This window comes from Bison bison, unplaced genomic scaffold, assembly GCF_000754665.1.
Source record: "Bison bison bison isolate TAMUID 2011002044 unplaced genomic scaffold, Bison_UMD1.0 scf7180017864316, whole genome shotgun sequence".
NCBI lineage: Eukaryota > Metazoa > Chordata > Mammalia > Artiodactyla > Bovidae > Bison > Bison bison.
The window spans coordinates 3,697,019-3,710,443 of record NW_011494888.1 but is presented as its reverse complement, the minus strand read 5'-3'; the positions used below and the strand labels follow the sequence as shown (position 1 = coordinate 3,710,443).

The 13,425-nt window shown below is 35.7% G+C and overlaps 1 protein-coding gene across 2 annotated transcripts in view; it reads left to right on the top strand.

The window, feature by feature from the left end:
• Positions 1-1,808: 1,808 nt before the first annotated feature.
• HIATL1 (hippocampus abundant transcript-like 1) overlaps positions 1,809-13,425 on the top strand; it is a 121,782-nt gene continuing 110,165 nt past the window's right edge. The window contains exon 1 of one of the 2 annotated variants that reach the window (XM_010852794.1): positions 1,809-1,847. The gene's annotated coding sequence lies outside the window, so the exon portion shown is untranslated. The remainder of the gene's footprint in view (positions 1,848-13,425) is intronic. The other variant, XM_010852793.1, reaches the window with a different exon arrangement.

Below are 13,425 nucleotides of genomic sequence, written 5' to 3'. Positions count from 1 at the left end.
TCCATGTCCAGTTCTAACTGTTGCTTCCTGACCTGCATATAGATTTCTCAAAAGGCAGATCAGGTGGTCTGGTATTCCCATCTCTTTCAGAATTTTCCACAGTTTATTGTGATCCACACAGTCAAAGGCTTTGGCATAGTCAATAAAGCAGAAATAGATGTTTTTCTGGAACTCTCTTGATTTTTCCATGATCCAGTGGATGTTGGCAATTTGATCTCTGGTTCCTCTGCCTTTTCTAAAACCGGCTTGAACATCAGGAAGTTCACAGTTCACATATTGCTGACTAATTTGGTCTCCTTGCTGTCCAGGAGTCTGTCAAAGTCTTCTAAAGCACCGCAGTTCGAAAGTATCAATTCTTTGGGGCTCGGCCTTCTTGATGGTCCAACTCTCACATTCTTACATGACTACTGGAAAAACCGTAGCTTTGACTGTGTGGCCCTATGTCAACAAAGTGATGTCTCTGCTTTTTAATATGCTGTCGAGATTTGTCATAGCTTTTCTTCCAAGGAGCAAGTGTCTTTTAATTTCATGGCTGCTATTCTGAGTCCTTTGTGTTTTAGAATTACAAAATCAGCTTGTCAGTTTCTACAAAAAAGTCAGCTGATATTTTCATTGGGATTATGGCAGTCCAGAAAATCAGTTTAGAAGGAGTTGAAAAAGTATAGATCCATAAACAGGGTATCTCTCCATTTATTTTATATCTTTAATTTCTCAGCTGTGCTTTATAATTTTTAATAGTTCTTTTGTGTCACTTGTCACACTCATACCTTATGTGTAATGTAAATGTACGATGAAAGTGAAGTATAAGTCACTCAGTTGTGTCCGACTCTTTGTGACCCCATGGACTATACAGTCCATGGAATTTTCCAGGCCAGAATACTGGAGTGGGTAGCTGGTCCGTTTTCCAGGGGATCTTCCCAACCCAGGGATCAAACCCAGGTCTCCCACATTGCAGGTGGATTCTTTTCTAGCTGAGCCACCAGCGGAGCCCAGATGTACTATAAATGTAAATTACTAAGAAATTTAAAGTTCCCAATTGTTTATTGTGAACCAATGTATACAATTGATTTAAAAATTTTTTTAGTTGTGATATGTGACAAAGTTTACAATTCAGTTATTTGGACAGTACAGTTAAAACTATCAAGTTTAATTATTTTTAACTGTACAATTCAGTAGTGTTAAGTATATTCATATTGTAGTGCAACCAATCTCCAGAACTTTTTCATCTTCTAAAACTGAAACTATATCTGTTAAATAGCACCTTCCCATTTACCACAACTCCTGCTAACCACCATTCTGCCTTAAGTTTCGAAGTATTGACTAGATACTTCATAAGTGGAATCACGTACATTGTCATTTTGTGACTAGTTTATATCCCTTAGTATAATGCCCTCAAGACATGTTGTCTTTAAGATTGTTGAAGGCATGTGTGGCATGTATAAGGATTTCCTTCAAGACTGAATAATTCCATTTTCTGTATATGTAATGGAAGAAGTTTTGTTCTTCCATTTATCTGTTGATGAACATGACATTGCTTCTGTTTTTTGGCAATTGTGAACATATTTTTGTTTCAGATAGTGGCCATCCTGATTTGTGTGAGGTGATACCTCATTTTGATTATGTAGTTTCCTAATGATTAGCATGTTGGACATGTGTTTTTGTTTGTTTGTTTTTTAAATTATGGGGTGTTTCTTTTCTTTTTTTTAGATTTTTTACTGTGATGTGGACCATTTTTACAATCTATATTGAATTTGTTACAATATTACTTCTGATTTATGTTTTGACTACAAGGCATGTGGAATCTAGCTCCCTGACCATGGATCAAACCTGCCCCTCTGCATTGGAAGGTGAGATCCCAACCACTGGACCACCAGGGAAGTCTCAAGAATCTTTTCATATGTGTGTTGGCCATTTGTATATTTTCTTTGGAGAACTGTATAGTCAAGTCCTTTGCCTCCTTTTAAATTGGGTTATTTGGATTAACTCTTATCAGATGCACACTTTACAAATGTTTTCTCTATAGGTTGTCTTTCACTGTGTTGATTTTGTCCATTGATGTACAAGTTTTAAATTTTTATAAAGTCCAGTTTTATCTGTTTTTACTTTTGTTTTGTGTGTTTTTTGGTACCATATCCAAAAAAAATCATTGTCAAATCTAGTATCATGAAGCTTTTCCTCTGTGTTGTCTTCTGAGAGTTTTAGAGTTTTAGGTCTTATGTTTAGGTGTTTTTTTTTTCTTTCCTGATTATCTTAAACTACTAATTTATTTCTCTCCATAGGTCTTCAGTTCATTTTAAAAGTTTGTAATTTTAGTGAAGCCCAATATCTGTTGTTTCTTTTGTTGCTTGTCATTTTGGAGTCGTGTCTAAGAATCCATTCCTAAATCCAAGATTTACCTCTGTTTTCTAGGAGTTTTATGGTTTTAGCTTAGGTCATTCATCTATTTTGTGTTAATTTTTGTATGTGGTGTGAGGTAGGGGTCCACCTTCATTCTTTATATGTGGAAATTGAATTGTCTTAAGCACAGTTAGTTGGAGAGACTGTTCTTTGCTCATTGAATGGATTTGACACTGTTTTTTGGCAACAGTCAATTGGATGTGCAGCTGCTAAGTTGCTTCAGTCGTGTCCTACTCTGCGACACCATAGACGGCAGCCTACCAGGCTCCCGTGTCCCTGGGATTCTCCAGGCAAGAACACTGGAGTGGGTTGCCATTTCCTTCTCCAACGTGTGAAAGTGGAAAGTGAAAGTGAAGTTGCTCAGTCGTGTCCAACTCTTAGTGACCCCATGGACTGCAGCCTACCAGGCTCCTCCATCCATGGGATTTTCCAGGCAAGAGTACTGGAGTGGAGTGCCATTGCCTTCTCCACAATTGGACATAGATACAGGAATTTCTTTGTGGACTCTCAGTTTTATTCAGTTGGTATGTATGATAGCCTCCTTCTTGCTTCTATATTGACAAGTTCCGATATACGATGATCTTTGAGTTTGGGGTTATGCGTGGGACAACCTTATATTTTTTCCAGTTGGCAGCAGATGACCTGATTGACAAAAGTCAGATGTCCTCATTCATCTGAACTTTTCAAGCCATGTTGGGAAAGCAGTTGAAGGGGTTGGTGAAAATAATCTTTCACCTAGGTACACACTGTCTAGGGCAGACTTCTTAGTTCTGGGAAAGAAATGGGTGAGTAAATAAAGGTCTATGCTTTACTTTGCCTGAGAAACTGTCTACCTTTGACTTCTATTATCCCTTAACTGAAGTTGTTGTAGTCCAGGCTACCTGCTTTATGTATGTCCTGATTCTATTTGTGGAGAAAGAAAGGCAGTATAAGTAATACAAATGGTTAGTAGCATGTACTCTGGAGGTATGTGACTCTCCAGATGTAATACCAGCTTTGGCACTTATTAATCATGTGAATTGGGAAATTCCTTAAATTCTGTGCGTCTGAGTTTTGTCATCTATAAAATGGGGACAATTCCTATCTCAAAAGATTATAGTTAGAATAAAATGATAGTTATGTGCTTTTATCAAGGTGTCTGTTGCTGTAAAAGGATAATTTTTGCCTGTTTATATCTCAGGACCTTTTGTAATAGACTGTCCCTGACCTGTGTTCCTGTCCTTCATAGTGTTTATTTCCATTTTAAATTGTACATTACATGAAGTGGGAGCAGGGATAGTTTCTTCTATTGCTACTATTATTCTAAGAATCTAGCTGACATATAGCAGAACTCAGCAAATATGTGTTGAATGAATTGATCTCTTGGAGTGATTGATGTTTTTCTTTTGGCTGTGCCGCTTGGCTTATGGGATCTTAGTTCCCCAAACTGACTAAGGGCAATAAAAGTGCCAGGTCCTGGACTGATAGGGAACACCCTGGAGTTGAATATTTTTATTGTTAAAGAATGCTGGTGGAGGTGGGTGGGAGAGAGGCTCAAGAGGGAGGGGATATATGTATATTTAATAACTGATACACATTGTACAGCAGAAGCCAACACAACATTGTAAAGCAATTATCCTCTAATTAAAACTAAATATTTTCAAATAAAAAAAAAAATAGAATCCTGATAGAAGTAGAATATTTACAAAAGCAGTTCTTGGGATCTTGATTTGCTTTAAGTTGGGTGGCAATTGGTAAATTAAGTTGGAGAACTTGATGAGGAAAAAGTTATTTTATATATATCTTATGAATTCTTGATCTTACCAACTGTGTCATTTATTCAGTTATTTAATGTAGAACTGAGAAAATTTTTATAATTTCTGTGGAAATTATTTCAGCTGAAGAAATAGGCAGTAAAACTGCTTTTCCAACTTGCATTTCAATATTTAATAATGTTAGAAGAAAGAAAAGCACACTTTTAGGTAATAGTCATTTACTTGTTTTTTAAAACCATTTGTGTTCTTCTCCTTGTGTTTGTATTTTAAAAGCTTTCTAATAAAAAAATTATTTTTGATGGGGCATTTTACTAACCAGGTAGGTACAAATGATATAGGCAAAAAGCATATGTAAAAATTATTAAAATATTGAAGGCTCATAGTGAAACATTTTTCACATACGTCTTTTATAGTGATGCAGAGATGGCTGACTGAATCTTATGGCAGTAATTTCCAACTCTGGAGTACCAACTTTTAATTAGAATATATTTGTTCAGAAGTATAATAGAGACGATAGTTTATATAGTTACAGACTTGGTTCAATCTCAAATATTTTCATTTTTAACAGGTTAAGTGTGCATGATGCAATAATGTATTTGATAAAGGGATTTATTATTGTACATAAGTCCAGGAACAGTGTGCTTAGCTTAGCAGTTTAATATCACCTCTTGGTGTGCCTCGAAGGCTCACTGCATTCACAGACTTTGCTTTTTTCAGTATGTTGACTTCTGGTCTTTAGGATCAACCCATGGTGGTTTCAAGATGGCTAACTGCTCAAGTAACATGTCCTTACACAGTAATGCCCCTAAACTGGGTGGGAAGAGGTATTTCACTGTGGTTTTGATTTGCATTTCTCTGATGGCTAATGAGTTGAGCATCTTTTCATGTGCTTATTGACCACTTGTTTGTCTTCTTTTGCCCATTTTTAAATTGGGTTGTCATTTTATTAGTGAGCTCTAAGAGCTCTTTATATATTATTATATCAGATCCTTTATCACAGGGATCCCCAACCTTCCAAGATCTAATAATGCCTAATGGATCTGGGGTGGAGCTGATATAATATTAATAGCAATAAAGTACACAATAAATGTAATGGTGCTTGAATCATCCCAAGATCAACCCCACCCCCCACACCATGGAAAAACTGTCTGGTCCCTGGTGCCAGAAAGGCTGAGTACTGCTGCCTTATCAGATACGAGTTTTGCAAATATTTACTTCCATTCCATTTTCATTTTATAGAGCACAAGTTTTAATTTTGCTTCAAATTTTTTTCTTCTAGTTTTATTGAGATATAATTGATACACAGCATCTGTAAGTTTAAGGTGTACAGCATAATGACTTGACTTATATATATATATATATATATCATGAAATGGTTATCACAATAAACTTAATGAGCATCCATCATCTCATGGATGCAAAGTTAAAGACAAAAATTTTTTTGTGTGATGAAACTCTTAGGACTTACTATCTTAATTTTCATATATAACATACAGTGGTGTTCATTATATGTATCATATTGTATGTTATATTCCTAGTACTTATAACTGGAAATTCATACCTTTTGACCTCCTTATGCAATCCCTCCCCCCAATCTCTGGTAACCACAGATTGGCTCTCTTTTTCTATGAGTTTGTTTCTTTGTTTTTGAAGTAAAACTGACCTGGAACACTGTGGGAAGATCCCTTGTGGAAGGGAATGACCACCCACTTAAGTATTCTTGCCTGGAGAATCCCATGGTCAGAGGAGCCTGGCAGGCTACAGTCCATGGAGTTGTAGAGTCGGAATGACTGAGTGACTAACGCTTTCTTTCTGTATTTAAGTTGCTGATCTCTTAAGTTTAAATACATCTTAACAACACTGCAATTTTATTCCTGTTACCCTACAGTTACTGTTTTTGACATTCTATTTTACATCTTTTTGTTTTCTGTATCCCTTATCTGCTTATCATAGATAGATGATTTTGCTAATTATTGCTAGCCGATTTTGCTAATTATCCCTGCTGGCTTTATACATGGCTTATTTATTAGCTGCTTTGTGTTTATCTTTACAGATGAGATTTTTCATTTTACATTTTCTTGTTTCTAGTTGTGGCCTTTGTTTTCTAGCTTAGAGAAGTCCCTTTTAACACTCTTGTAAAGTTGATTTGGTGGTGTTGAACAAGCTTTTGCTTGTCTGTAAAACTTTTGATCTTGCCATCAAATCTGAATGAAATTCTTTGTAGGTCTTTTTCCTTTCATCATTTTAAATATTGTGCCACTCCCTTCTCATCTGCTTAGTTTAGGCTTAGACATCAGCTGATAGCCTTATGGTAGTTCACTTGTACTTAACTTGTAGCTTTCAGTATTCTCTCTTTATTTTTGCCATTTTAATTACTACTTATCTTGGTGTGGTCCTCTTTGGGTTGACCATGTTTCAGATGTCCGTGATACTTGGACTGTTTGGGATGTCTCTTTCCTGTCCCCAGTCAAGGAAATGTTCAGCTATTGTTTCTTCAAGTAAGTTTTTTCTTTTCTCCTTCTGGGCCCCTGTAATACTTGTATTATAGTATGCTTGATGTTGTCCTAAAGGTCTTTTACATTGTGCTCCTTTTTTTCTGTTCTTCCTTTTTTCAGTTGTGCTTTAGTTTTTTCTACTAAGCTTTCAGCTTGCTGATCCGTTCCTCTGTACCATTCTCTCTCGTTCATTCCTTCTAGTGGATTTTTCATTTCATGCATTGTATTCTTCATCTCAGGTTGGCTCTTCTTTATATTTACTTGCTATTATATATGCATAAAAGTTTAACTCTTTGTTAAACACAAATTTTTTATTTTAATGGAGTCCACCATAACTTTTTCTTGCATGGATGGTGATGATAATATTGTGTATACAAGCTTATCATGAAACTAAGGGACCTAATTTTGGAGTCTGTGATCTATTTTGAATTACTTTTTTTAAAAAAATTAATACTATATATATACATAACGTGTTGAATGTTTTTAAATGTATGGTTCAGTGACATTTGAATACATTAGAATTGTTATGCAACCATTACTATTGTCCATCTCCAGAACTTTTCATTATCCCAAACTGAACTCAGTCAGTACCCATTAAACTATTAACTCCCCATTTCCCTGTCCTCCCAGCCCCTGGCAACCACTGTCTACTTTCTGTCTTTATGAATCTGACTACTTTAGGTACCTAGTATAAATAGAATCATACAGCATCTGTCCTTTTATGACTGGCTTATTTCACTTAGCATAATCTCTTCAAGGTTTATCCCTGTTGTAACATATCAGAGTTTCCTGTCTTTGTTGCTGAAAAATATTCCATTACATTCATATAGCATATTTTGTTCATACATTAATACACCAGTGGACACTTGGGTGGCTTCTACCTTTTGGTTGTTGTGAATAATGCTACTATGAATGTAGATGTAAATACCTCTTTAAGACCCTGCATTCAGTTCTTTTGCATATAGAAAGTAGAATACTGGATCTATTTTAAATTTTATTAGGAACCCCATACTGTTTTTCACAATGGCCATAGCATATTACATTCTCACTAATAGTGCACCAGGGTTCCAATTTCTCTGTATCTTTGTCAGCACTTGTTATTTTCTGGTTTTAATTTTTGTTTTTCACTCTTAGACATCCTAATAAACACAAAGTAATATCACATTTTTCTTTTGGTTTTCATTCCCTAATGATTAGTGATATTGAGCACCCCTTCATGTATTTATTTCTTCTTGCCCAATTTTTGATTTGTGTGTGTGTGTGTGATATGCTCTGGATATTAATCTTTTATCTGATATGTGATTTGCAGATTCTCCTATGAGTTGTCTTTTCCTTCTGTTAATAATGTCCTTTGATACAAGGACATTAAATACAAAAGGTTTGTATTTTTTTTTTTTGAGTATAATTATTTTTATTTAGAGTTGTAGGTAAGGCTATCAACATATGGATTTCTTGTATTACTTTTTAAAAAAATTTTAATTGGACAATACTTACCTTACAGCATTGTGATGGTTTGTGCCATACATGAATCAGCCATAGGCACACATATGTTCCCTCCCCTGAACCCCCTACTTCCCACCTTCCTCCCCATGCTGTCCCTCCACATTGTCACAGAGCAGCAGAGAGGTTTGTGTTTTGATCAAGTTCAGTGTATCTATTTTTTTCTTTTTCTCTCAGTGTTACTATCCAATAAATCATTGCCAAGTCCAGTGTCATGAAGCTTTTGTTTTATGTTGTCATCTAAGTTTTATAGTTTTAGCTCCTATGTTCAAGGCATTGATCCATTTTGAGTTTGTTTTTTGCACATGAGAAAGTGAAAGTGAAAGTCACTCAGTCATGTCCAACCCTTTGGAATTCTCCAGGCCAGAATACTGGAGTGGGTAGCCTTTCCCTTTTCCAGGGGAATCTTCCTAAAGCAGGGATTGAACCCTGGTCTCCCGCATGGTGGGCAGATTCTTTACCAGCTGAGCCACCAGGGGAGCCCTTTCTATACATGATGTAAAGTAAAAAGGTCTCCTTTATTCTTGGGCATGTGAATATCCCGCTTCCCTAGCACTGTTCATTGAAGAAACTGTTCTTTCTCAATTGAATGGTCTTAGCACCCTTATTGCAAATTATTTGACCATTGTGCAAGTGTTATTTCTGGATTCTCTTATACTAATTTGGTCTACATGTCTGTCTTTATCACAGTACCACACTGTTTTGATTATTTTTGTATTGGGTTGGCAAAAAAGTTCATTCTGGTTTTTCCGTAAGATGGCTCTAGTAGTGCTTAGTTGTCTTTAAGTTCATTTAGAACAAGTTTGTTAGATTTTATTGTGACAGCTGTTATATCAGTATGCATTTAATAAAAAACCAAAATTGGTGAATTTTTGTGTAGCTATTTTAATATTGAAGATGGAAAAAACAACATTTTGGACACTATGCTTTATAATTTCAAGAAAGGTAAAAATGCAACTGAAATGCAAAACAAGAAAAAAAAAATACGTGCAGTGTTTGGAGAGGGTGCTGTGACTGACTGAATATGTCAAAAGTAGTTTCCAAAGTTTTATGCTGGAGATTTCTTGCTGGACAATGCTCCACAGTCAGGTAAACCAGTTGAAGTTGAAAGCAATTAAATCAACACATTAGTCGAGAACAGTCAATGTTATGTCATGCAGGAGATAGTTGACACATTCAAAATATCCAAATCAAGTGTTGAAAACCATTTGTACCAGCTTGGTTATGTTAATCACTTTGATGTTTGAGTTCCACCTAAATTAAGCCAAAAAAATCTTGACTGTATTTCTGCACGTGATTCTCTACTTAAACATAATGAAAACATTCTGTTTTTAAAACAAATTGTTACAGGTGATGAACAGTGGATAGTGTACAATAATGTAGAAGTAAAGATATTATGGGGCAAGCAAAATGAACCACCAAGCAAATGAAAACCAAGGCTGGTTTTCATGCAAAGAAGGTGATGTTGTGTGTATGGTGGGATTGGAGGGAGTCTTCTATTATGGCTCCTTCTGGAAAACCAATTGATTATTTCCAACAAGTACAGCTCCAAGTTAGACAAACTAAAAGCAATACTTGACCAAAAAGCATCTGGAATTAGTCAACAGAAAACACATACTCTTCCATCATGATAACGCAAGACTGCATGTTTCCTTGGTGACCAGGCAGAAACTGTTGCATCTTGGCTGGGAAGTTCTGATTTATCCACTATATTAGCCAGACATTGTACTTCCAGATTTCCATTTATTTCAGTATTTATAAAATTCTCTTAATGGAAAAAGTTTCAGTTCCATGGAAGACTGTAGAAGGCACCTAGAGCAGTTCTTTGCTCAAAAAGATAAAAGCTTTGGATGATGGAATTTTGAAGTTGCCTGCAAAATGGCAGAAGGTAGTGGAACAAAATGGTGAATACATTATTCAATAAAGTTCTTGGTGAAAATTAAAAATATGTCTTTTATTTTTTAACTTAAAAGCCAAAGGAACTTTTTAGCTAACCCAATAATATGTTTTCAAATCAGGAATTGTGAGAACTACAGGTTTGTTCTAATTTTTCTAGATTTCTTTTGGCTATTCAAGGTTCCTTGAGAGTTCCGTATATGATCACAACATCTTAAATAGAAATACTTTTGATCCTTCCTTTCCATTTTGAATTTTTTTTTTTTCTTCCCTAATTACTCTGGCTAGAACTTCCACTACTGTGTTGAATATAAACTGTGAAAGTGGGCATCTTCCTGATCTTGGGTAAAAAGTTTTTTCCACCTTTGACTATTTTGATGTTAGGTATGGATTTTGCATATGTGCCCTTTATTATATTGAGATAGTTTCCTTAGATGCTTGTTTTTTGGATTTTTTTTTTTTTAACCATAGAAAGGTGCTAATTTTGTGGATGCTTTTTCTGCATCATTTGAGGTTGAGCATGTGAGTTTTTCCCCCTTCATTTTGATGTGGTGTATGTCATTGGTTGCTTTTCATATATGAACTGTTTTTACATTCCAGGAATAAATCTCACTTGGTCATGGTGTATAGCTCTTTTAGTATGCTGCTGCATTTGGTTTGCTAGTATTTTGTTAAGAACTATTGCATCAACAACATAGGAAAACTAGTCTTTAGTTGTCTTTTCTTGAAGTGTGTTTGTCTGACTTTATACAGGTAATGCTGTCATCATAGAGAGGCTTCATAGAATGTGTTCAGTTGTGAGAAGAGTTTGAGAGGGATTGGTGTTCTTTAAATGTTTGGTTTAAAGTGAAGCCATCAGATTCAGGGCTTTTCTTTGTCAGGAGGTTTTTGATCGCTGATTCATTCTTCTTACTAGTTCTAGGTCTGTTTTTATAATCTGTTCTTGATTCAGCCTTAGTAGATTTTGTGTTTCTAGGAATTTGTCCCTTTCAACTAGTTTATCCAATTTGTTGGCATACACATGCCTAAGTACTGAGTAATCCCTTGTGACATTTCTTTTATTTCTGATTTTAGCAATTTAAGTCTTCCCTCTATTTTTCTTGTTAGTTTTGCTAAAGATTTGCCAATATTTTGATATTTTCATAAATATCAACTTCTGATTTTGTTGCTTTTCTATATTGTGTTTACTTTTTCTATAATCTGTGCTTTCTTTCTTTCTTTCTTTTTTTTTCTTTTTTGCTTTGTGTTTGGTCTTTTCTAGTTTCTTACAGTGAAAAGCTAGATTCAGTTCAGTTCAGTTCAGTTCAGTTGCTCAGTCGTGCCCGACTCTTTGCGACCCCATGAATCGCAGCACGCCAGGCCTCCCTGTCCATCACCAACTCCCGGAGTTCACTCAGACTCATGTCCATCGAGTCGGTGATGCCATCCAGACATCTCATCATCTGTCATCCCCTTCTCCTCCTGCCCCAAATCCCTCCCAGCATCAGAGTCTTTTCCAATGAGTCAACTCTTCGCATGAGGTGGCCAAAGTAATGGAGTTTCAGCTTTAGCATCAATCCTTCCAAAGAACTGACTTCAAATCTTCTGTTATCAGGCATTTACAGCTATAAGTTTGCTTCTAAACACTGCTTTAGCTGCACTCAAGAAGATTTGATATGTTTTCCTTTTCCTTCATCTGATAGTTTGGTAACTTGTCTTGTGAGTTCATCTTTCACCCATCATCATTTTTAGGTGTACATTGATTAATATTCACATTTATGAATTTTCCAAATTTTTGTATGTTACTGACTTCTGGTTTCATTTCATTGTGGTCAAAAATATACTTTGTGTGATTTTTAATTCTTTAAAATTTATTCAGACTTGTTTTATAGTTTTTCATGTGCACATGAGAAGAATGTGTATTCTTCTGTAGTAGGGCAGGATACTCAACATCTGTCAGGTCTAGTTAGTGTACAGTGTTGGTGAAATCTTCTGTTTATTTGTCAATCTTGTCTAATTGTTCTATCCATTATTGGAAGTGGATATCAAAGTCTCCAGTTAATTGTTGATTTTTCTGTTTGGGCCTTTTTTAAAGGGTGTAGGTGCCAGTGGATGAGGGTGGTTGACTTAATGTTGCACACTATAAATATCTTTGATATTGATTGTGAGTGAAGTTGCTCAGTGATGTCCAACTCTTTGTGACCCTGTGGACTGCAGCCTGCCAGGCTCCACCATCCATGGGATTTTCCAGGCAGTAATACCAGAGTGGGTTGACATTTCCTCCTCCAGGGGATCTTCCCAACCCAGGGATCAAACTCTGGTTTCCCACATTGCAGGCCGAATCTTTACCATCTGAGCCACCAGGAAAACTGTTTATATTGATCGTAAAGGGGTTCTGTAAATAAATATGACATATCACACTTCTAATGAAAAGTACAAAAGGTAAACAATTCATAGGAAAAAAAATACAATGCCTAATAACCATAGGAAAGAAGCTCAATTTCATTTGTAATCAGGGAAATCCAAAATAGAATGAGATAATCATTTTTTTAAAATCTAACAAAAATGTGAAACTTATTAGTAATCTTAGAATATGAGGACACAGGTATTTTCAAGCACTCTTGATGTGGCAAGTTGTTTTTTTAATTTTTGGTAACTTAATAAATTTTTGGTGTTTTTACTATTTTGTTATGAATATACCCATGTATTCATCACCTTATTGTATATGAAACACTATCTCTCTTTTTTTTTTTAGCTATAAATTTGTTTAATTTTTTAGTTGCAGGTAATTGCTTTACAGAATTTTGTTGTTTTCTGTCAATTCTCAATATGAATCAGCCATAGGTATACATATACCCCCTCCCTTTTGAACCTCCCTCCCATCTCCCTCTTCATCCCACCCCTCTAGGATGATACAGAGCCCCTGTTTGAGTTCCCTGAGACGTAAGAGCAAATTCCCACTGGCTATCTATTTTATATATGGTAATGTAGGTTTCCATGTTACTCTCTCCATACATCTCACCCTCTCCTCCCCTCTCCCTGTGTCTGTAAGTCTATTCTCTTTGTCTGTTACTCCACTGCTGCCCTGTAAATAAATTCTTCAGTACCATTTTTCTAAATTCCATATATTTGCATTAGTATACAATATTTATCTTTCTCTTTCTGACTTACTTCACTCTGTATGATAGGCTCTAGGTTCATCCACTTCATTAGAACTGACTCAAACGCATTCTTTTTATGATTGAGTAATTACTTTGCCAACAAAGGTCTGTCTAGTCAAGGCTATGGTTTTTCCAGTGGTCATGTATGGATGTGAGAGTTGGACTGTGAAGAAAGTTGAATGCCAAAGAATTGATGCTTTTGAACTGTGGTGTTGGAGAAGACTCTTGAGAGTCCCTCGGACT